The sequence below is a fragment of the Bidens hawaiensis genome, unplaced genomic scaffold, assembly GCF_021521415.1.
Source record: "Bidens hawaiensis isolate Kalapana, Puna unplaced genomic scaffold, B.hawaiensis_p1.1 tig00035945_1, whole genome shotgun sequence".
NCBI lineage: Eukaryota > Viridiplantae > Streptophyta > Magnoliopsida > Asterales > Asteraceae > Bidens > Bidens hawaiensis.
Genome location: NW_027505390.1, coordinates 107,343 through 134,007, shown reverse-complemented (window position 1 = coordinate 134,007; position 26,665 = coordinate 107,343). Strand labels below are relative to the sequence as shown.

Below are 26,665 nucleotides of genomic sequence, written 5' to 3'. Positions count from 1 at the left end.
TAAGTTTGGTTCGAGGCCTGATGCGCACATGCACGGCGATGGAGTGGTGACTCTTGTGTGCGCGGGCATGGCGGAGGTCTCTTGCGCAAAGCCCAGATGGTGGTTTCCGCGGCGGCACATGCACGGCTGTGGAGTGAGAATCCGCGGGCGCGCGTACATGACGGCGGAAGTCTGGTACTTTCTGGATCTGCAATTTTAGAGTCAGATCTGCAACTTTAGACCTAAAATCCAGGTCTGTAATCTAGACCTAGATCTGTAAATCGGATCTGGACAGATCTGAAGCCCGGAGCAGATTTAAAACCATCACAGATCCGGAGACCTGATCATTCGAATCAGGCCGTTTCTTTTTGCACAGATCTGGAAGCCTCTTTTAGATCTATGGATCTTTTTGAGCTTTAATAGAACAAGCCTTGAAGCCTTTTTCTGTAAAACTTCCAGATCTGGGTTTTTCCTGGGAGAGATCTGACAGCCGAGATGAAGATCGAAGGGCAGTTCGTTGCCGTCCCACGGATGGCGCCAATGTCGAATCACGAAATGAATCTGACCTGATCCATGACGATGTTTCCACGGATTTTCGAGATGAACGAACCACGTCTTGATCTTCTTCTTCAGCTGCGCCTGTGACCTGCAATGGTTTTCGGGGGTGTGGAGGTGACTGCTAAGATATCCTGAGGATTTCTTGTTCACAGACACAAAAAGGCGGTGGTGGCTCTTATTGAGCATGACCACTAATAAGGAGGTGGAGACCTCCTTATATAGAGAGTCTCATGGCCACCATTATGGTACCCTAATGGGCCTAGCCCAATTAGGGTTACCTCCACAAAACCCCCTCAGCCCAATAACATTGTATTAGTCCATATAATAAAATAAGCCAAACATAATAAATTTAGGATCGTAAAACCGGATTTAGTACCATACCCCTACACAAGGAATTGCCAACTATACAAATGAAACAACAAACATGACATCGAAGGGGTATACAATCACTATAAATATCACTAAATACCTCTTTTGAAGTGTTGTTTAGCATCAGAATTTATACTAGCATATACTAATCAGTTATTTTAGTCATAAATGATTAATGAGTACATGATCACTTATTATAAGTACATAAACGTCCATATATGTGATCATACCACACACCATGCAATATGCATCTACCCTCGCTCGATCTCACCCCGTTCTTCAATCTGTACCGGAAACCCACCTACCATCATCGACGTAAAATAAGCTATGTAAACTGGCTCAACCCCGTCGTCCAATGCCGGGACCACCTTAAACCGTCATAAAACACCCGCAACTACCCTTTTCATTTGCAAAAACGCCATCTCTTTCCCTAAACAAACATGCGGCCCCACTTGAAACACCGGGTACCCATAAGCATCCCTCGGTTTAAACACCCACCGCCCTGAGAAATCCTTCTCCAACCACCTCTCTGGCCGAAACTCTGCCCAGTCTGCCCCCCACAACTCCTCGGACCTCCCCATTGTGTATATATGATACGACACTGGATAACCTTTCTTCACATAGGTACCTGTAAGATGGTAAAAGACCGATTGCATTCCATTCAATAGATGATTAGATTAATATTATTATATAATATAATTTAGAACTTTGGTGCCGCCAAGTCCCTCATTGGGCCACTTGGCGGCACCATGCTAGTAAAGACATTTTGTTTTTTTTTTTTGTTTTTTTTTTGTTTTACTTCCGGTACCGTAATGTGAGGAAGCCGACCAAATTCAGGCAGACTCACCGCGTTTTGTTTTAGTTCTGGTACCGTGACGAATGTAACGAAATCGACCGAATGCCAATTGTATTTGTTTGTTTTTTTTGTTTTAGTTCTAGAATAACGACATGACGGAAACCGACCGAATTTACATAAACTCACCGTCTCAACTTCCAGGTTCGACAACGCGAGGGTCTAATCAACGCCTGAGTTTTACCGACAACAGCAACTCATCGGTCCACCTCCATTTTCATATACGTTTTGGTTTTATTTTTTATTTTAGTTCTGGTATCATAACGCATGTAACTTAAACCAATTGAATTAGCGTCAAATTAGCGCATCAACGCTCTGGACCGAAAACGCTTGTATTTTATCACCGCGCTGATTTTACCAACCTGCCGGGCGCAACGCGTCGGGTTAACACTAGTTTATAAATAAACCAAGTCATTAAGCTCGATACTAAAACCCTAAATCCTATAGGTTCCAATATATGCTCCTCTCTAACTGACTGGTAGAGAATCAGACACTCAGACTTAAAAAAAACAATAATTAAAAAGTGCCGTAGGCTTGTATAGTACCGTCGGGAAAAACATCGTCGTCGACCGCTTGCTTCACGTCCATGGCAACCGGCGGGTAAAGTCACATGCTTTCACAAAGTGAAGCATGAGTGTAAACCATATCTTTCACTTCGTTGTAACTCGAGTTTTCTGATTTCGAGTTCGAATTGATCTCTTTCAAAATTATGGTTTCGACTCTAGGGTTCTTGTGAAGCAAGTAAAAGAACCAGGTTAATGCTGCCGAAGTTGTATCTCTACCAGCTAATATGAAGCTGATAACAATATCCAAAACAAACTTTTGATCCGAGTGACCGGAGCTTAGAAACCGCGAAAGAAGGTCAACGGAACCGAGAGTCGACTTCTTCTCAAGTTCTATCATTTTCTCCTTCATTACCTTCTCTGCGAACTCTCGAACTACATTGACGGCGTTACGTAGCCGTTTCTCCGAACCAATGTTAAAGTAACGTTTAAGTTTCCACATCAACGGAAGGTTCCCGCGTATTCTGTTAGTGGTGATCATAACAGTAGCAAATATAACGTCCTGTAGAATAATAAAAATATATTATTAATCAACTATATATAAGAGTACAATAGTTATAAAAAAATAATAATATGCAGTAACAATATAATAATATATTCTCTAATACCGGCATGGTTGGCATTAAACATGCGGGATCGTATCCGAATGCAATTTTACATATATTATCGAACGCGAATCTTTGAAGGATGTCTTGGAGATCAAGAACACAAGTGGTTGTAGTGGCGGAGATCGCGAGTATCGGTAACAGACGGTCGTTGAGCTCGGTGTCCACTATTAATGCAATAAAATAACAAAAAGGATTATTCTCAAATTCTGCATTATACTAGCCTACAATCATGCCCTAATCCAAGCTTCTCTTATTAGAAGATTATTATGTTCATTGTAATTTATTATTAGAGGATTTGTCTCTCTAATTCACGCTTTCATCTTGTTATATATTGTAACCAATTGTTTATCAATAATAATACAATTGCAATAACATATTCTTATATGGTATCACAGCCATAGTGATATTTCTATCCAAAATCACTATATCGATCCATTTTTATACTTCTGCCGCATCCATCTCTTGCCTCCATTCATATTTTTTTCAATCTCCTAAAAGCTACGGAAGTCAACCTACACCTCACAAACCAAATTCTCTACCTACCCAATTAATCACTCACAAATTAATTATTAATCACTCACAAGCAAGTTGACGACCATGCAAAATAACTCCACCACAAAATGGCTAATGGATAGTGGGGCTACTCATCATGTAACAAATGATTTAAATGCGTTGGCCAACCATGCACCGTATGATGGGACCGAGGAGCTTATTATTGGTGACGGTTCATCTCTTAAAATCACTCATATTGGTTCACTCTTTATACGTACACAAACCACCACTCTCATACTAAACAATGTTCTTTGTGTTCCTTCCATCTCTAGAAATATTATTTCCATATCTCAATTATCTTATGATAACAATGTTATAATCCAATTTTATCATTCTACTTTTTTTTATTAAAGATTCAAGTTCTAATATCCACATCCTCGAAGGAAAAGCAAGTCACGGGATTTATGAACTTCGTTCAACGTTTCACCATCCACCATCTACCTTTACAACTCACAAAACTACTCCCACCCTTTGGCATCATACACTGGGCCACCCTAATGCCAATATTTTAAAACTTTTATCTTCTTCCGTTGATTGCATTTCGCATTCGCATAATAATTGTAACTCTTGTCACATAAACAAGAGTCATAAACTACCATTTTACAAATCCACTTTATCTTCAAATGCTCCATTACAACTAATCTTTTCGGATGTTTGGTCCTCTCCCGTCACTTCCCTTGATGGTTACAAATATTACATTATATTTGTGGACCATTTTACCAAATACACATGGTTATATCCTCTTAAAAATAAATCTGATTCTTTATCTACTTTCATTCGTTTCCAAAATTTAGTTGAGAATTATTTTCAAACAACTATTAAACAATTATTCTCCGACAATGGTGGTGAATATATTAAACTTTCCTCCAATCTTCAATCTCGAGGCATTTCTCACCTTACCTCACCACCACACACACCCGAACATAACGGATACGCCGAACGACGTCATCGTCACCTTGTTGAAACCGGCTTATCTCTCCTCACACATGCAAAATTACCATCTACATATTGGCCATTTGCCTTAGCCACGGCCGCTTATCTTATTAATCGACTACCTACTCCCACCCTTAGTAATACCTCCCCGTATCACAAATTATTTGATAAGCCACCGAACTATGAAAAACTAAGAAGTTTTGGTTGTCTTTGCTATCCATGGTTACGACCATACTCTCCTCACAAATTACATCCCAAATCCATACCATGCATTTTTGTTGGATATTCTCCTTCTCAAAGTGCATATTATACACTTGATCCTACTTCTAATAAAATCTACACTTCTAGACATGTCAATTTTATTGAAAATCAATTTCCATATGAACAACTCATAAGTACTCAAGTCTCACCACCAAATGCCATAGAATGGCTTCCTATTACTTTACCACTTATTACCATAGACACTTCTCAAAATTCCCACCTTCAAACCAATACCACTGTCCACTCTGGACATGTAGCTACGGACTCCCCAACATACTAATAGCAACACCTATAAGCCCTAATACTTCCACACCCAATAATGCCCTCAAAACAAATACACATGAGACCCACCTTACATCCCAACCTACTGCTTCCGAAAACCACACCCAAAATCTTCAACCCAACACTTTTGAACCTACTTACACCCACTCACCCACTCAGTCTAGTCCTATCTCAAGCCCAAATCTACCTTTGGCTAATTCCAACCCACCCAACATCATCTCTTCTCTCTCATCATCCGAGCCCAACTTCAACAACCAACTAGTCCCACCTCTAATCCAGCCCAAAACAACATTCAAAAACCACCCACAAACTTGTTACAATAGGCCCCAAACAAAACAACCCAAAATACAATTAATCCACCCACTGACACTGAACCTCAAGTTCAAACTCGAACCCGAAAACCAAATCCCAAATATCATAACCCTTCTTGACAGTTGTATACGGCTATTAACGGTCCGGTTACCGAACCATCCACCATAACCCAAGCCTTAAAACATCCACTTTGGAGAAATTCCATGAGTGAAGAATATGATGCTTTAATGAAAAACAACACTTGGACCCTTGTTCCTTCCAACCAAGCCTCTAATCTTGTGGGCTCCAAATGGGTTTTCCGCACAAAGTACAAATCCGATGGTTCTGTTGACCGCCTAAAGGCTCGCCTTGTAGCCAAAGGTTTTCACCAACGCCCGGGAATTGACTATGCCGAAACATTTAGCCCGGTTGTTAAACCTGCAATTCTTCGTCTTATTCTATCTTTAGCCGTATCACAAAATTGGTCCCTTCGTCAACTCGACATTAACAATGCTTTTCTACAAGGCACTTTATCCGAAAACGTATACATGGCTCAACCACCCGGCTTCATAAATCCATCCTTCCCAACTCATACATGCAAACTAAATAAAGCCATATATGGACTTCGACAAGCATCACGTGCTTGGTACGAAGAGTTAAAATCTTACCTCATGTTAAAAGGATTCCATCCCACTATCTCAGATCCCTCCTTGTTTATGCACATTTCCAATCTATCGCCCATCTACATCTTGGTCTATGTTGATGACATCATCATCACTGGGCCAAATTCTCACATCATTAACTCGTTCATTTCATCTCTTTCTAACAAATTCTCCCTTAAGGACCTCGGAACCCTATCCTACTTTCTTGGTGTCGAGGTTCTTCCACATTCCCATGGTATATTACTCTCTCGATCTAAGTATATCCATGACATCCTCCAACGATCCAATATGAGTGAATGCAAGCCGATGACCACCCCAATTACATGCTCCGAACCCATCACACCTCATAGTGGCACAGCTATTCCATCACCCACGGAATATAGAGCTTTAGTCGGTTCTCTACAATACCTATCCCTTACACGACCTGACATGGCATTCACAGTTAATAAGTTATCACAATTTATGCATGCTCCAACCACCACTTATTGGAATGCCCTCAAACGTCTACTGCGGTATCTCCACGGGTCCATAACCAAAGGTATTCTACCCCGTCATAGATCACCATTACACCTCCATGCCTTTACAAATGCTGATTGGGCAGGAGACAAAGACAACTATCGCAGCACAACGGGTTATATTGTCTATCTCGGATCTAACCCAATTGCATGGAGCTCCAAAAGACAACCCACCATAGCCCGATCATCAACAGAAGCCGAATTCCGAGCTGTTGCATCTACAACCATGGAAATTCTTTGGCTAAAATCTCTCTTACATGAACTCGGTTTCAAATCCACCATTACCCCCACCATTTTTTGTGACAACCTTAGTGCCACACAATATTCTGCAAATCCCATTTTTCACTCCCGCATGAAGCACCTTGCAATTGATTTCAATTTTGTACGTGAAAAAGTATCCGACCAATCTATTCGGGTCACTCACATTGCCGGAGACGATCAGTTAGCCGATGCTCTTACAAAACCCACTCCACGTTCAAGATTTCATACTCTTATGGCGATCAGTTAGCCGATGCTCTTACAAAACCCACTCCACGTTCAAGATTTCATACTCTTATGGCCAAGATTGGACTAACTACGAGACCGTCTATATTGCGGGGGCATATTAATGTAATAAAATAACAAAAAGGATTATTCTCAAATTTTGCATTATACTAGCCTACAATCATGCCCCAATCCAAGCTTCTCTTATTAGAAGATTATTATATTCATTGTAATTTGTTATTAGAGGATTTGTCTCCCTAATTCATGCTTACATCTTGTTATATATTGTAACCAATTGTTTATCAATAATAATACAATTGCAGTAACATATTCTTATATCCACGACATATTCGACGAAGTTCCGAAGAGGCTTGTTGTTAAACTCGTGGATTGAGACTTGTCTTTGAAACTTCCACCCGTCACCATCGATGTTGATTATGCCATCACCTAATAAATCATATAATGTGTTTCTCGCATGTGTGCCTTTAGGGTATTGTTGGAAGTTGGTTTTGAGCACGTGTCGGACGACGGATGGGTTCGCGGTGATGATACGCATGCCTCCAAGAGGGAGGTGGATGATGGCGGTTTTAGTCGGGCTGTTGTTGACGACTTCGGCTGTCCAATGGATGAACCGGCGGCGGTTTAGGAGTATGGAGAATAAAGACCCGATTAACGGGTATGGTTTTAGACCTGAGTTTACGGTTGATTTGAAGTAGAAGAAGATTAATGTTAATGAGAAGAGTAAAAGGAGAATGAGGTGAATCATGGTGGATGAATGCACTAATGTAGGATATGATGAACATTATATGAATTTATAGATCAAGGTAAAGAATTGTTAAGATAGTATATTATGAAATATATAGGATTAAGGTAAGGTTGATGCTACCGATAAATGTTTATGTTTTTAGTTGCTGTCGATTTTATTGTTATTGGCCGAACTGGTGTTTTTGGCTATAGGGATCTTGACGAGAAATTAGATGAAAATGAACAAGTAGACTTAAAGTTATTAAAAGCAGGGGTGTGATCCGGTAAAAATAAAATTAGCATAGTTTTAAACTAGAATAATTATGTTATAAAAAATTAAAATAGTGTAATAATAATTACTCTAGTTAAAAAGTTATAGTGTAATAATAATTATTCTAATGTTAGCATAATTACTCTAGTTATTTGTATACTTCTCACGACAAAAGTCATTTGTATTTGATTCAAGCCCATTAAAAATAATTGTTAATTGAGTATTTAGGATCATAAAGATTATCGTATGATAACTTGCGATCAGGCATCATTGCATATAATGAATAATTATATTATAGAGTTGAGTTATTCTATTAATGCTCATAAGAATGAGAATGGCGAGAAGAATTTAATGGTTAAGATCAAGATCAAGTTGATGGTTGAGATCTGTTCCAAGAATTAATAGGTGTAAGAGAGTCAAAGACGAAGATGACGTGTCAATAGAGATACTTTAAATTGGCTAATTTTGGATTCAAAGTAAACTCAACTGCTTCCTTTCGAGGGCAATTATGGAAAGAAAATCTACGAGATTGGTTTTGGCCTCAAAAGGTATTTATACGGATAGTACTCGTTAAAAATACACAGATAGTATAGTTTGCCCAAATATATATGCAATCAAAACCATTAAACCGTTGGTCACTTATTACTTTATTATTCATATGTGTGAAATTGATATGACTGTTGTTATTCATGTGGATAAAGATTCTGTGGGTAGGAAATCTCAGCTCGGTTCAAGAATTGCTTAAATATCTGATTTCTTTGCTGGTTCCTAAGGTGAAAAGTCAAGCTATACAAGTAACTTTTGGCACCGCATGTTGGCTAACTTGAAGAGGAAGAGCTACGGGTCTTCACGGTCCGGTTTTCGTGGTTTTGGGTCAAACCGTGAACCAAACCGTTGGTAACGGTTTTTGATTTTTGTAAACCAAAACCGAACCGTAGAACTCCTAAACCAAACCGAACCAAACCAAACCATTAGTAACGGTTTGGTTCCGGTTTGGTTTTGCGGTTTGGGCTTGCTGGATTTTTATACAAGATGTCCAAATTAATGCATAATATATTTTTAGTAATGTTGTCATATGTTTTTATAATTTAACAAGATGTCCAAATCAACGCATAATATATTTTTAGTAATGTTGTCATATGTTTTTATAATTTAACAAGCATAAACACGTCATTAAGAAATAAGCAAAACACGAGTTTAAGCCACAAAATGCCATGTAGAAAACCTGTATGGATTTGGGCTCTACATATCTTTGTCTTAACCATTATTGTTCAATATAGAAATACAATTAATTATGTATAGTAATAAATTTGAACATATATATACATATAAAATATAAATATTTAAAAATTTAGAACAATTAAATCCTACGGTCCGGTCCGGTTTTATACAGCTGGTTTTTGTTGTAAACCGTAAACCAAACCGTTCACTACGGTTTGAATTTTTTGAAACCAACCGACCGATAGTTAATGAAAAAAACCAACCGTGAAACCAAATCGATAACCGGTTTGGACGGTTTCACGGTTTCGAAGCAAACCATGAACACCCCTATGAAGAGCAATGAATGACGTGATTTTCAACAACAAGAAAAACGGTCTCAAGACTATTGAGGGCATAAAGACGAGCACCTTCTCTTGGTTAAGTACCGAGCAAACACACAAATTACTCTAAATTTATTCTAGCTCCTTTTGTTTGATTTATAAATAAATATATATATATATATATATATATATAGAAATAGAAATAGGATCAAATACATTTTATTCTTAACATGAAAACAATGAGAACCAATTTGTTGTTATTATTAGGTTTATTTTTATATGTGTTTGATGTTATTTTTTATTCGTAATTGCTAATTTTCGATTATGAGACGTTATAAGCATTTGCTTATTTATATTTTGTTGTTATTATTAGATTTTTTTCTTTTGCTGATATTTGTTGTTATTGTTTCCTTCTTGATTTTAATTCTTTTGTTGTAATTTTTAGGTTTTTTTCTTTGTTATTATAAATAATTGTTTATGTAGATTGGTATTTAGTTGGTATTGTTTATTACGTTCTCATTTTTTTATAAATTGGTATTATTTCTTACGTTCTCATGTTAAGACTAAAATATACATGAACATTCCCCTATATGTATGTATGACTTCCGTTAACTTTTTAACTTGAAAAAAATTAATATTTTGTTTTATTAAAAGTGTTATATAAAATAAAAGTAAGAATTTTATATATCTTTAAAAGCTGTTGTGTTTCATATACACTGATATAAACTTAAAATATCACACACACACACGATATTTTTAGCGGGGGTGGAGGGAGGGGTTAACTGTCGTATAAATCAAACAAGTGTATGAAGCGTATGAATTGAATGAAACTAAAGAAAAATGCGGTGGCATTATTGAAATTATCTTAAATTAGTTACTCCACTTATAAGATAATTAATCTAGTTCTAAAATAATAACTAAACAGTAAAAGGTAATTACTCTAAATTATATAAAAAATACCTTACTAAAAAAAATTATAACAGGGGTGTTCACGGTTCGGTTTGAAACCGTGAAACCGCCCAAACCGGTCATCGGTTTGGTTTCACGGTCAGTTTTTTTCTTTTATTTTCGGTCGGTTGGTTTCAAAATTTTCAAACCGTAATGAACAGTTTGGTTTACGGTTTATATAAAAAACCGGCCGTATAAAACCAAACCGGACCGAACCGTGAGAATGGATGTGTATTTATTCTTTTGAATATGTCTTACTAATTATTATTAATTGTCTATTTTGAAATATTTAGGTATAGTTTTGACGCACTTGGGTGGATCTTCACCTAAATAGATTACATGTTTGGATTTAATTAATTTTCTTAACTTATGTTTTCATTTTTTTACTCCTCCTTTTCTTTTGTTTTCATTTGGCACATCGTGTTTTATGATCAGATTGTTTTCAAGTAGCTTGATTTGTATATTTAAACAATTTTAGCATATGATGCCCTTTTAAAAAAAAGAGGCCTAACAAAGCCCAAACCGGAACCGAACCGTTAGTGACGGTTCGGTTTGGTACGGTTTTATTCTTCAACGGTTTGGTTTTGGTTTTGATAACTAAAAACTGTTAGTAACGGTTTGGTTCACGGTTTGGCCTAAAAACCGCGAACACCCCTACTTTATAATAATAGTTTCTTTATTTGTAGAATAATTATCTCATGTACACTAGAATAATTATTTATACATAATTACTTTAGTTATTATATATTTAGTTATATGTTTACTCACATTTTTTTGTATTTCATTCAATGGTATTTGTGTTTCTTTCTTTCCTCTTTTTGGCTACTCTTTCTATGAGATTTTTTACCTACCCTAGAAATTGATCTTTACGTTTCGTGTAAGATTATGAAGTCTTTTGTACGTATGAATAATACTTGTTTTCTTACTTATGTATGTATGCAAGTTGTAAAACAAATATGAACAAAATAATAAAAATGCGAAAAGGTTAAAAATGACTTGTTTTTCATGAAATAGGTAAATTTTATATTAAAAAAATATATTGTTGATTGCCCCTACCTCTATGTAACATCAACCATGATAGAGAGTTTACATCACGTCGTATGAATACTCTAGGATATAATAAATGAATTTTTATTATATATCAAATGAATGGATGGAATGCTTTGCCCCATCTGTTCACAATTTGATGTTTAGCTAGGTAACTAGCATCACTAGTTAGTAAGTTAGATTGTGTAGCATTTGGGTCTCTGTGTAGCTAGGTAACGAGCATCACTAATAAATTCGTATATGTATTGTCATGTTTTTTATTAGACTATGATATTGATATCTTGTGGTTTATATGAATTGACACAAATGTTATGATTTATATTGATGTATGATATTATTTTGACTTCTGAAAACATTTTACGTATTTGTAAACCTTTAGTTTAAAATTTTTGTTTAGATATTGAAAACCAGAGCTTTTTTACTTGAAATAAAACATATCATTTATACTTCTTTCAATCCTATTATTTAAATCTCTATTTTTGATATAAAGTAAAAAAGACGTTCTCGTGCAATCTAAACAAGACAAACTTACAGAATCAAAGAACCTAACAAATGTAGGCGGAATACACTCATGATCTGCTTCACAAAGGGGAGATTGGTCGAAATCTGTGTGAGATTAGGGATCGGCATATATTATCATAAGCATAAACATAAGTGAGGAGACCTGATTCAAATTAAAAAGAACCTCTTGAAAGGTACCCTCGGCCGCCTATGACGGAGGACTTTTTTCCTCTTTTCTGAAATTGGGATTACCTCTCCCTTAATATGATATTCTTTTTGCGCTCTTGATCTTCGAACTAGTCATTAATGGTCGGCTTCATTGGTACCCTTTCGGTATGCGTTGCGAACACTTTCATTTTGAGCGTCTCATCTTCTCTATAGAAGCAAAACTCGAACGGTTAGAAAAGATGGTCCAACTACATAACTCACTCAATAGCAACCGAGCCCGTTGGGCAAGCCTAAAACAAAAACATTTGAGAGAGGTATTGCTTTTAAAAGTTTAACAGATACAGAACAAGTATGGTATTAAGTAATTATACCCGAGCTGATTATTTGAAACACACACAACCATTTACATGAACAAAATTCGTAAATATTCTTTTTCTTATTCTAGTAATATGCTAATCCACACATTTTTCATTGTCAGTTTGACATATTAATGATAATTGAATCGACATTTTAATCTGCTTTTCAAAAATATTAGTTTGTAAGTAATAGAAATGGTTAATGATTATAAAACTAATACATGTACACGTTTTTCAAAATGTTATATATAAATGGTTTTATCAACTTTTTTCATAATAGATTGAAACATATATAGGTAAAAAGGAATGTTAATAAAATTAGATGTGGAAAAACAGTCATTGGTGTTAAGCTTTATCCATATGTTAATAAACTATGCATATTCTTACTTAGGTCCATCCAACATGTAAACTTTGAAGAATAGTAGAATAAAACACATCACCACTACTAAATTCTAAATGTTGATGCCATGGAAACATATATATTAATATATAGATAGATACAAATCAACATATAAACTTATTTTATATGTAAACAATTTTAATAACAAGGGAAACAGTTCTTGATGCAAAGACTGTTTTTTCACAATCAGACAAAGTTGTAATCAATTTAAGTAATCGTTGGAAACCAATAACCCGAACGATACAACACACATCAAAGATCAATCCAGTTGAAAACTCTAAAGTCGAATGGTGCACATAACTGCAGTTTTGAAATCCAAAGGTTGCACAAATGGCGGTTTCGTAATCAGGGTTCTCCAAGTCATACTTTGAGGGTGATATATCTGTAATAACAAAGATCCTGGCCTGTTAAGTTGTCTCGACTTGCGGTTTTCAGTTGCACCATCACCGCTCACATAGCCCATAACATGCAGCTCACCGTTTAGTGCAACAAACCCGACCGATGATTCATCTGTTAGTTTCTTTGGGATGCTCGTTTCCTTCTTCCATCGGTTAGAAGCTCGTTCATACCTAAATACAGTACATTACATTGCAGATTTAGAGATATGCCATCAATAATACAAATATACACTATACACATTATTGACACAAATTGACAAAGGTCATTATTTAATTAACCTTCTATACATGTCACCAATGATACAAATAGACAATGTACACATTAGCATCAATTCACACTTGAATGACAAGATGACAAAAATCCCAATTCATTATTCTAAAAATCCCACTAGAAATCATAACCAAATGTCTGGTTCACACCTGGTTTTGATCCATTTCACACAACCAGAATAATCTAGTCACAGTTAAACAAAATAAGACAGCATAGCATAGCATAGCATAACATAACATAACATATTATCAATTTTTATAAGACCAAACACCCAAATAGCAGAATCTTGTTTAATTTAAAACAAATATGTAACATATTAACATAATAATAACATGAACAAAAAAATTAAAACTTACCTAAAAATGTCACTCTTATCAAGCATGAAAACACCCGGAAACCCGCCATTAGCATCGTCAATGACCGCAATTCTCCCAAGCTTCCGTCTTTCCCCTTCTTCCCACATATTATCAATTTCCCTCCATTTACCCATCACACCATTCTTGATCTCCATCACAACCGCATCACTATAATACTCGTCAACCGGAAACACACCCAACACGGTTCTTGACTCACCGTAACCACCCATAACCCAAAACTCCTTATCATTATTATTCTCATTCCCAACAACAAACCCGACACACCCGGCTCGAAACCTGGGCAACCCATCCAAACCAACCCATTGATCACTACCAATATCATAAACCTCAACCGAACTCAACCGACTTCCAGCAGCCGCAAACATATTATGCCTGGACCCACCACCCGCAACAATGATCTGATTCGAATTAGTCGAATTAGCCACCGCAGCCGCAAAGCTGCCACGTGGCGTAACCATAGGCGAAATGGGCTCCCAACGTTCCGTAACGAAATCGAATCGAAACCCGGATGCAGAACTCGACGGGCGGTCAAGCGGAAACGATCGGGTATCGAAAAACGACCCACCGATCACATACACATGCGAATCGTGTGAAATTGAGGTGAAATTGCAGAGGCCGTACACGTGGGGGTTACACGGCATGGGTGGCAGGTTAGCCCAAGCTAGGGTTTGTGGGTCGAAGATGCATGGAGATGAGATGGTGGGGTCGTCTGGGAAGATGATTAGGAGGTGGTTACGGCGGAATGAGATTAGGGTTTTGGAAGAGAAGAAGTGGTTCCATAGTTTGCAGGTGGATCTGAGGCGAGAGTGGTGAGAGTAGGGAAGAAATGAGAGGATTAGAGATGATAGATCGTCTGGTAGGCCTGGAATTAGAGTTGGGGTTGAATCTTTCATTAGTATTAGACGATCCAGAGATCTCAAATTGCTGTTATTCGATACTCGATGTTGGTAATTGAAGGTGGTGGTGGTGGTGGTGGTGATGATAATAATAATATTGTAGGTGTCGGCAGGGTAGTCGGAAGGCGGTGTTGGGTAATTGCCGATGAAGGTTCTTATTATTATTCTGTAAGCTCGGCGGCTTGGGAGTGGGTGTAGAAAAGGAAATGAAATAATTTATTTGATTATAATAATAATATAATAGGGGGGTTGGGGTTGTGTACGTACGTCATAAATTCCAAATTGTCTGCACGTTTTTAACTGTGTAACGACTTTGAATCGAATAAATAACACGATAAATGAAATGAAGTGGCTATTTTTGTAATAATATCAAGGGGCTTCTAGAAAATGCCAATCTCGTGTTGGAAAAATGGGTGGTTTATTTGGACGTAGATTTCGTGGATTTTTTTTGACTCATGTGGTGTTTTCTTCTTTTTTTTTAAGGTAAAATGTTAGGTAAAATGTTTGTAGTATGTGGATCACATCTAAAGAATTTATAGAATAAGAGGTGAATCAAATCTCTGCAATTTGGAACAAGAAGACTGTTTAATTTTTACGCCTGCACACTATTAAACAATTTTTCAAGTGTTCAATACAAATCTAAAAATAAACAATTTTTCAAGGCACAACTCAAGTGCACAATTCAAATCTACATATTCAAACCAAGTGTCAAATTCAAACCTAAACACCAATCACAAAACATAACATAATCGGTTACATTACTTGCGGGTGGAGATTTGTCAGTAGTTGTGGCTTGGAGGAGGCGGCGCGATGGTGGGGGTGACGGCTCGGTTGGTGGAGGAAGTGTGACAGCGGACGGCTGTTGGGGTGGAGGTGAGGGGGGTGACTGTGGTGGAGGTGGAGGAGAGTGGGAATTGCGGGAGGTAGGGATGGATGAGAGGAGGATGGCGACGGGAACAAGGAAGGAGGAGAGAGCCAATGTTTTTCTTACAAATATTAGGGTTTCAAACTTTGAAGAGTTTAGAAGATTATAGCCCAGGTCTTTTAGGATAAGATGGCATGCATATCTTTTTTTAATGAAATGTCTTCTAAAAACAAATACATTGCAGATCTAAATGTTCACGTGTAGTCTACATAGCACAGACAAAAGATGTCAAGAAGACCTTTTCTGAAAACACCACTTAAGTTGTTCTATTAAACCTTTCTAGAAAATGGTACCGGTATATACTTTTGACGAATTTAGGATCGGTATTCTCGGGGTTAATTACCATAAAATATCATACATGTACCAGTATTGTACTGTGCCAAGCACTATTTGTAATAAGCACTTTCGATACAATTACCGGTGCTCAATTTTACGAATGCCGAGCTCATCCTTAATTTTCAACCTTTAGAATTACACTCTTTAATGGCGCTAGGTTACAACTGTTCCAACCCTTCTGGTGGCTATTAATTGTATCTACTTTATTTGTAAAATTTCAACTATTTATGTTATATATGTGAATAATAATAAAATATATGCACGGATAACAAATATATGTGTGAATCCATAATCGATACAGTGTTGTGTATCACATTATTAGTTTAACACATTATTGATTGAAAAAAATCTAGTACGTGATTACAAATAGATGCACAACTTGCAGTGTATCTAATAGCTATATACCCGAAACTATAGATGTATAGCAACCTTAAAAAAGAATATTGCTGCTTTTTATCTATAAATGTTTAGAAGTGAATAGTAAATGTGTAAGGTAAAGAGAAGTCATCAAATAGTTTTTTTTATCAAATAGTTTTTTTTATCGGCAAATTTCTTTTAATCTTTTTCGTCTGTAGGATTTGAAACCAAGATTAATCGCTCTCAAACTCAGATGTTTAAAGGTTTTTCCTTTGTTAATGAACCACTACCATGTTAATAAGAAAAGTTATCAACTAACACAAAACCGACGACAAACTTATTGTTAACCTAATTTTATTAAATTTACTCAAGTCAAAGCAGCGTTCTTTGTCACACTTCTTTTTACCCCGTCACTCTCATTTTTTCAATCAAATAATTAAGATATATAATATTCTTCTAGTAGTGTATGTTTTTTTTTCCCTTCTATGTATTTATTTTTATCCTTTGCTTTTTTTCCTTGTATATTTTTCTTATATTAAAAATATATAAGAAACATAAATTAAGGAAAAAAAAACAAATGATAATATTTTAAAAACATTTGTTGATAAGAAAATAATAAAAAATTAACAAAAACGACATTGAAATGATAACAAAACAAAACAAATTAAAACAACACTGTAGAGCTTTTTTAAAATATTATTGTTATTAAAAAATTAAAGAATGCCTAAGTTATCTCTTATAGAAAAAAGAGATTGTTTCTACCGATAACTAAATTGAACTGCATGACAGTAATGATATCTGTAATGTCGTGGAACTACGAAATAAAAAACGTCATGTCATGTCACCGTCACGTAGGCATAGGATTTATTTAATCTATTCGTAGTGGTTTTAAGCCCCTCTAGACATAGGATTGAACAATGTTTAAATTAATTAAATAAATAAGTTAGAAAAAAAAAATGTGGTACATTTGACGCCCAAGAAAAGCTATAGATCAAAAGAGCATATGTGTGTAATTAAATCAAAGAAACATTGACTCCATGGCAGCATGAAAATTTACAAAGGAAAAAACACATTGGCCCCATGATGCTCGATTCTATATATCATTCATTATTAATTCATTTATATTTATTTTTGATCTAATATTCTAATCGCACACCCTTGAGGCCTTCACCCCATGAAAGCTCCGTGGTTAGACCCTCCATGTTTTATTCACCATCGTACCTTGCAAGCAAGGTTTCTTTGGACAATGTGTGGTGTATGTGATTCGTCACGTATAAAACACCATTTGTTTTAGGACCACTCGTCGCCTTACCTCGACGGCTTTCATGCTTCCACGTTTCAGACATGGTTCACCTTACTCCACCTTTCTCACCACTATTTTCTATGATCGTTGACTTATGCGATCGTTTGGTCCGAAAGATTTGTTATCTCAAGATGAGAACATAGAACAAAACTCGGTCAAGTTTTGATTTAGGAACAAAGACTATGAAATAAAAAAAATGGCTCATGTGACAAGTTTGAACCAAACCTAGAAATTTAAGAATACAAATATAATTACACAAAAGAATTTGTTAATACTATTGTTGTTATTGAACAATGGAGTAGATACATATACGACTAGTAATTTTGTATTTAATTGGCAAAACTATGTAAATGATCAACCACCTTATTGACTTTTTATTTCTTTTAGGTTGAATTTGCTAGCTTGGTAATTATGAGTTTAATTACCTCACTATAAACATGTGTTATTTCATAAAGACGTTATGATCACAACCACTACTTCGTATCAGCTAGTGTACATTGGTGAGATGAATACCCGGTCCAGTATTTGTTGCCTTGTTGGTATAGGGTATACCCACTAGTTTATTAAAAGGGAACCATATAGAATAGTAGCCAAGTTTCAAGTTTGTTTCAATTAAATCATTTATATTTTGTTTTGTTTCAATTAAGTCACTCAACTTTCAGTTTTTCTCAATTAGGCCACATAACTTTCAATTTGTGTTCTAAAACGAAAGAGACAACTACGATATTATCGTAAGTGATATATTTACCGTAAAAAAATAAAAAAATGTTGTTTTTAATGACGTTTTAGTTATTTATGAGCATATAATATGAATGTTAAAAAGATAGTATTATAACATTTATTGAAAGTTGGGTAACTTAATTGAAACACATTGAAAGTTGAGTGACCTAACTGAAACAAAATTAAAAGTTGAGTGACTTAATTAAGACAAAACAAAATATAAATGACTTAATTGGAACAAGCTTTAAACTTGGTTACTATTCTACAAAGTTATCAATTTATTAAAAGTACCCGGTTAAGATTTGTAAGTACATTTCCTAATTCTACAAATTTTATATAGTTTTAAGTTTTTAACTACAAAAGGTTAAAAATCAAGGCCACATAAAGTTTTTGTTGCTAGTTTTACTTTGTTTCTAGGATCGATGCTCATGCACATGAAACTCAACATTTCACTTCAAAGATTAGATAAGTTACACGTAACAATTGTTACCGGTCCGTTAGTCTTGTCAATTGTCATAGTGGTTGAGAGCCTAAGAGGTCCTTTAATTCTCAAGTTGGTTCTTAAATTGACAACATGATATCGTTTATCATGCTGACGGGGTTATTTAAGTTTTTAGCATGTAAACCATTGTTTTTGATAGTGACAAGTTAAAAATATATATATATAACTCAAATTTATCACACAAAGTTTACGATATATTTATCTGGTGTTACTTTATTGCTAACTAGATTTTGTTCCCCGTATTACAGGGGTTGTTTTACATTATTCGTTTTTAATATTTATATATGTGTATTTAGATTTTAATTTTATTTATTGTAATAAAGTTAATAATTAATATACTTGAGGTTTGATAATGAAATGGTTTCACAAATAAATGATATGTTATAATCAGGTTTAAAAGCTATTTGGGTTTGGTGATACACATTATCCGTTTATTTTATTTATTATAAAATTGTTTCTTAATTATAAATAATATCTTTTTTTTAAATAATATGATATTAATTTTTAGTATATCCCTATTTTATAGGATTTTCATATCAAATATTTGATGAGATTAATTTTTAATATAATAAGATGTTATAACTCGTTTAAGAGCTATTTGGGTTTGGTGAGACCTTTACCCGTGAATTCGGGTCAAATGCGTGAGAAGCCTTCATTTACAAATAAAGCAATCTGGTGGCTTGAGAGAATGGTTGTTTTACATTTTTTGTTTTTTAATATTTATTTTTTGGATTTTAATTTTCTTTATTGTAAGAAAGTTAATAATATATTTAGGGTTTGATGATAAAGGGGTTTCATAAATAAATGATATGTTATAACCCGTTTAAAAGCTATATGGATTTGGTGACCCATGACCCGCTTATGTTTTTTACTTTAAAATTGTTTATTAATTATAAATAGTATTTTTTTCTTTTTAAATTGGATATTAAATTTTAGTATATCCTTTTTTTATAAGATTTTTATATCAAATAATTGGTAAGATTAATTTTTAATTTACTGATATGTTATAACCCGTTTAAGAGCTATCTGGTTTTGTTAAGACTCATACTCATGAATTTGGGTTAAATCAATGAGAGACATTCATTTAAAAATCAAGCAATCTGGTGACTTCCATAAAAGGGGGAGTGACCACATCGCGACACGTAGGATTTTAAGGGTTTCGTTTATATATATTATAGATAAGACTCCACGCTGTGGGCGCCGTGGAGGTGTTTTTTTGGGTGTCGATGGAGGGGGAACACCGCCGAGGGACGCGAAGGAGTCGGGCTCGGAGAGGGGGGGGAGGCGCCTTCTGGACGACCGGCGCCTTCTCTCTCTCATACACACACATACACATATACATATATATTTATATATATAATGGGGCGTACAAGAGGCTTTAAACATAACGGAGTGTTATGGAGAAGGGCTTCGAAACCCCCGACGCCCACATAGTGCTGACGTGACACTATGGATGGGCTTCGATGCCCTTTACCATAACGGATGGTCTAAAAGATAAAGGAGTACAATGAATAATAGACATATTCAATGTGATAAGACCCATCAAGTGGTATCACATCAAGGACTGCATGTCTTCACTTGCTAGTTGCAACTTGAGTCATCACTACCACCTCACAATAGTAAGGGTAGGTGAAAATAGTAATTTGGAAATGCAATATAGTATAAAATAATAGACACATGGGTATTCGTGGAAGTATAATATTAATATTCATTTGCATGATTTAAAATCAAACAAAATAAAGAAAATTTTCAAAATAGCTCCTAAATAAAAAGAGATTTCAAGTTTATCTCCTCTCAAATTCGTATTTTCAGTTTTATCCCTTTCTATCGCATCGCCGATGATGTGTTAGGCTGTCCACCGATAAGTTAACAAACCAATCACAACAAGACTTGTGGCCGGAAACACATTGTCCCCGACGTGTTAGACACATTATCTCCTCGTCCCCGATATGTTATGGTCGTTCAGTATCTCATCGTCAAAGCTTGGCTGCCAAATCTGACAACCATGTTCTCGCCGATGGTGATGTGTTATCTGAAAATAATGCATCGCCGGCAATGCGTTAGTGTAAAACACATCGTTAAGTACCTATGCTTACATCCAACAAGTTGTGGCAGTCATGATTTGCTAGAAAACTCACCATCCCAACACTATATTAGATCAGATGCTTATTTACTTAGGTTAGAAGCTTTCTTCTTGATAATGCTCATGACTTAATGATCTTGACTTAAGATATGGAAGTCGATAATATTGTAGTTTGTTATGGTGGTGACTGAGATCTTAGAAAAGGAACCTGTGGGTACCTTCCACTTGATTGTAAATAACATGGTGAACTCTACGATTTGACATTAGTTATTTAGAACATAAAATTACATCTTCAGTGCATAAAAAATACATAAATGAGAATACATCATCGATAACATTAACACATGAAATCAGAGTCAACAACATAAAATATTTAAGGATCGTATACTCAATAATGTAGTTGAATCTGGTAATGCGAGAAATAATATGGGCTTCATAGTGAGAACCCATAAAACCAACATCCATATCAATCACCTCTTGCATTTGTAGAAAGTATCCACATTTAGCGACCGACAGGCAGAATCCGCATCTCACATTTGCTAAACTGTTTGTTGTGGATAAGTGATGTTATTACGAAAAATAATAGCCCTTGAGTTTAATCCATTGATTTGAATGTGCTTGAAATATTCCCTTTGAATAATCACCGGCTTAACATATCTTGATTTGTTTAAAGATAATCAGCTTTTAAATCATAATGCATCGGAAACCCTGCGTTAGCAAATGAAATGCATCGCTGGCGATGCATATTTTCCGGTTACACATCGCCGTTAGCGAGAACATGGTTGTCAAACTTGACAGCTCAGCATTGATGATGAGATAACAATCGGGGACGAGGAGATAGTGTTTAACACGTTAGGGATGATGTGTTTCCAACCACACCTCTTGTTTTGATTGGTTTGTTAACTCATCAGTGGGATAACCTAACAATCGACTGCGATGCGATATAAGGGGACAAAGTTGGAAATACGAATTTAAGGTGAATAAACTTGGAATCTCTCTTTATTAATGGGCTATTTTGAGAATTTTCCCAACAAAATTCTACCCTCGACCAATTGTGTGGTATAGTTATTGAAAGGTTTGGGTTTTCTAGTGGAGATTTAAATTTGATATCAAGTTGTATCATTTTTCGTGGATTATGGCAGTAAAAGGTTTGAGCTAGGCCTTATGAGGTTGTCAGTTTGAATCCCGAGTCCATCTGAGTTTTCGTCCCACCGTGTGTTATGTCAGAGAGTTCTGCTCTTGTAGCGGCACAACGAGTGTCAAGTGGCAGCCGACGATATGGTTTTGTGGAGAAACACCCAGCCAAACTCTGAAGCCAGCGTAGGCTCGGGTAAGATAACGTAGTAACTGAGCTCTTTGATTTGGAAAGTACGACGGGCTAAACACAAAAAAGAAAATTGTCAATCTAAAGAAAAAAAAAATCTACCAAGCTCTTGTGACGGCACAACGAATGCCAAGTGACAGCCGACGATATAGTTTGCTGGGGAAACACCCAAGCCAAACTCTAAAGTCAGCTTAGGCTCGCTTAAGATAACATAGTTTAACTATAGTGGGGTAACTAAGCTCTTCGATTTATAAAGTACGATGCCCTAAACATAAAAACGAAAGTCATCAATCTAAAAAAACAAAAAAACGACCATCGGAATTTATATAAAGCTGCAACTGTTTCTCAAGGTATCCAAGTTTTAATTTATTTTTTCTATTTATTTTTACCCTTCTCACAATTTTTACCCTTTGTTAGGTAAAAAAATGCTAAAGTTCTCTGACACTCTTACGTAACAACTTTGATGACCGATACCGAATAAATTTAATTATATACACGAATATTAACATGTGCCACTAAATTCTCAAACCAAATAATCTTTAATTTTACTAACACATAGAACAATATCACCACTTATTTAATTGATTATATAGAACAACCTTGGATCGATCAACAACAACCTTAACGTATGATCAGTGGCGAAGCTTGTGCTAGATCATAAGGATAAGGATGACTGAAATCACTGAGAGTGACCGGACTCAATATCTATAAAAATTTACCCTGCATATAACAACCACAACCTTCGATGATACAGGCCGCGACAACATACATAAACAATCATGTTGAATCAAATTAGCAAAAACAATAACATAGATAGGCAACTTTATAGGTAAGCCAACACATAGTCAAAACAATAAAAAATGATTGGTAAACACTTTAATAGCCAAAAACACGTTCAAATTAACTTATGAGTAGGGATGGCAATGAAGCCCGAACTTGATGGGAAAACCCGAAACCCGACATAAATGGGACGGGTAATACCCGACCCATTAGGGTTTGGGACGGGTTTTGGATTAGTTTTGAAATTTTTCGCGGGTTTGGTACGGGTTTGGGATTTCTAATATACCCGATTACCCGACCCGATTACCCGATAACATAGACCCATTTACCCGGTTATATACCCGATGTACACGATATAGCTTATTATATTATATATATACTATATTTCAAATATATTAATATTATTTGTCGAAATTTGTTTATGTCAATTATTTGAGATATTTTACTTTTATGGTAACTTTCTTTGAAATCGATTAGCTATATTTTGTCAAAACCCCGGTAGAAACCTGACGGGTTTTGAGCCGGGTATACCCTACGGGTATTTTGTCAAAACCCGATAGGAAACCCGAAAACCCGATGGGAAAACCCGAAACCCGACGGATAATTACCCGGCTAAAACCCGACGGGTTTGGGATGGACTTTTATAAACGGGTATGGGTTTGGGAATACCTAAACCCGACCCAAATCCGACTCATTGCCATCCCTATTTACGGGGAGAAACGCGATATGGACCTTTGATAGAACTTTTTTACTTGTTAAGATTGAAAGGTGACAATGTCATAAATAACAAAGGTTAAAAACGTGAAAAATGATAAAAATAAATATAAGACTTTATTATTTACAAGGTTATTGACCCGTGCACGACATGGGTGGAAATATAGAAATCGTCAAGTAAACATATATACAATTTCAAATGACAAATTATTTTTTAATATATTTTTTGAAACAACATGATTTTTAATTGCAATTCATATTCATATGCAAATAAAGTACTTAAATACATAAACTTACAAAAAATGACTTATATAGTAGAATGTCTATGAAGAAAATATAAAACTTTAAAACATAAACTTTAAAAACTAATATTAATATAAAACAAACAAACTACACTAACATTATTATGGAAAGCAAGCAAATCAGAATATAAGCATCCAGGAAAGATTCATGATAAGCATCCAAATATGTTTCGGGCTTCTTTTATTCCTGGACTAGGAACACAGTTGATGACATAAAGATTCATATACCAATTTAACAAACATAGTGACTAACCGACTACGAAAACTAGTTTTACATTTCATGTGAAAAGTCCTGCACCCTCATAAACTGAGCACATTCAAAGCTTAGTTAAGAACCATAACCAAATCTAAACCTTTTTAAAATGGCATGTAATAACCAGAATCAAATCGTTTCGCTTTTAGAATGACCCATTTAAACACGTACCAAATCGATATCTTTTAAATTAACCCGGTATGACCAGAACCAAATCAACGCAATTTTAAAAAGACCCGTTGAAACCAGAATGAAATCGATGTCTTTTTATATTGACTCGAACTAAACTGATACCCTTTTAAAATAACCCGTTTTGATCCGAGCCAAAGCAAACCAAAAAAACATTTCTAAAATGATTCATTTTCATAAATGAAAATAATAATCCACTTGTAGATTAAGAAGAAAATGAAGGATAACACATACAACATTCTTAGCTTTTGAAATCATTTCTTCCAAATGCGAATTCATTATTAGTGGCTGTGAAGATTCAAAAAAATAAAAAGCTTTAATAACTTCAAAATACTTGAAAGTTGAAACCCATGTGAACCTTTCACTTAATTTGTGAACCTTTCATATTATTTCATTTTTCAATAGATACTAAAACCAAGCACCGAACAAACTAAATAAAAATTGAAACGGAACTAAATTGAAAAAAAAAACCTAAAACAAAACTAAAACCGAAAACGTAAATAAAACCAAATACCAATAAAACTAAAACAAAACTGAAATGAAACTAAAAAACTAAAACCGATAAATCTGAAACCAAACCAAAAACAAAAATTGTAAAAATCAAAACAAAAAATGAATAAAGTTAAACCCGTCTAAAAAGAAATTGAAACGAAACAAATTTATAAAAACTAAAACCGAACAAAAACCAAAAACCGAAATGAAACCAAAATAAGAATAACTACCATGAAACTTTGAAAAGAAAACCTGATAGTTTTTAATTTATATTGAATTATATATTAAATGTGATTAAGTTGAATGTAATTTAATTTAATTTTGAATTTTTTATTAGTAAAAATTATGAGAATAAATGTTGTTAATGGAAATAGTTATTGTTTTAATAGTATAGTAGATTTATTTTAGTTAAATCTAGTTCAATCACTTTTTTTAGACTCAAAAGCTAATGTTAGCCAAGGTTTAATAAAAACGGTTACGACTTTGGTTTGATAATTGGTCACTTTTTCATGTGCAACCGAACCTTTCCATAGATCACTATCTTTGATTGGTCACACAACAAAAACACATGTAACCAATGTGACATGCAAAGGCAAGTTATGCCGATCATGTTTCTAGATGCTAAAAGACAAAATTAAGTGAAAGTCAAATTCGAAGTTATGGGGTAAATAAGCGAGTAAACTTAACGTAGCTTGTTAGGAGCTCTATGTCTAAGAGGGTATTTGGCTAAGTTTTTGAAAATTGCTTATTTGCTTTTTCAAAAAAAAAAAAAGCAAATAAGTAGTTTCCAAAAACTTAGCCAAATACCCTCTAAAGCCCAAACTCGACTATTGCGAAAATTTCAAACTCAAGGTCACCCAGCGTTTGATTTAATTATTTGCTTATTTTATTTAAATACATATAATTGTTTTTTTTATATATTTATAATTATAATGTTGTATACCACTATACCTCATAGTTATTATCATAAGTATTTGCATCATGGTATATATTAGTAGATGTCACGGTCCATGCGCCAACCCCTCATATTATATCAGGGGTATTTTTATAATTTAGAGAGTGATTTAGGGTGTTGTGAGTGAAGAGTTTTTATATTTTAGAAAAAACAGTGATTTTTCTGTATATTTAAAAAGTTATTGTTCATCCCATATAATTTTTTAATATATTTTGAGAGTGGTTGTGAGTGAAGGAAAGATAAAAGACAATGATAAAAGGTATAAAAAGTATTATTTAATTAAAATGAAGAGAGAAAATAAAATAAGTTTTAGTGTAATTTTTGGTTTAAAGATAGAGGGTGGGATGAGAATGCTCTTAGGCGTTTAAAGAATGCGTTTTATCGCGGATTTTTAAAGGTAGATAAAAATAAGAAAATCATGATGATACGTTCTACAAAGGCAATAAAATAAATTAATTGAAAGAACTTATTAAAATAAGAAACAAAATAGAAAACAAATAAATTTATTAAAGTTTATGGAATGCAGACTACTTTTTAATAAAGTTCAGGAATAACAAAGAAAATTAGTTTAAAGCTTAGAGGCGTTGTTTAAACATTTCTATT

The 26,665-nt window shown here is 34.9% G+C and overlaps 2 pseudogenes across 2 annotated transcripts; both read right to left on the bottom strand.

Moving 5' to 3' along the window:
- Positions 1-1,157: 1,157 nt before the first annotated feature.
- On the bottom strand, positions 1,158-7,675 carry LOC143612887 (cytochrome P450 94A2-like; annotated as a pseudogene). Its single transcript, XR_013150018.1, has 4 exons — positions 7,247-7,675; positions 2,931-3,089; positions 2,305-2,824; positions 1,158-1,534 (listed from the first exon to the last, which is right to left on the bottom strand). The product of XR_013150018.1 is annotated as a cytochrome P450 94A2-like (transcript).
- A 5,452-nt stretch (positions 7,676-13,127) lies between these two features.
- Positions 13,128-14,824, bottom strand: LOC143612880 (F-box/kelch-repeat protein OR23 pseudogene; annotated as a pseudogene). Its single transcript, XR_013150015.1, has 2 exons — positions 13,911-14,824; positions 13,128-13,454 (listed from the first exon to the last, which is right to left on the bottom strand). The product of XR_013150015.1 is annotated as an F-box/kelch-repeat protein OR23 pseudogene (transcript).
- Positions 14,825-26,665: the final 11,841 nt, after the last annotated feature.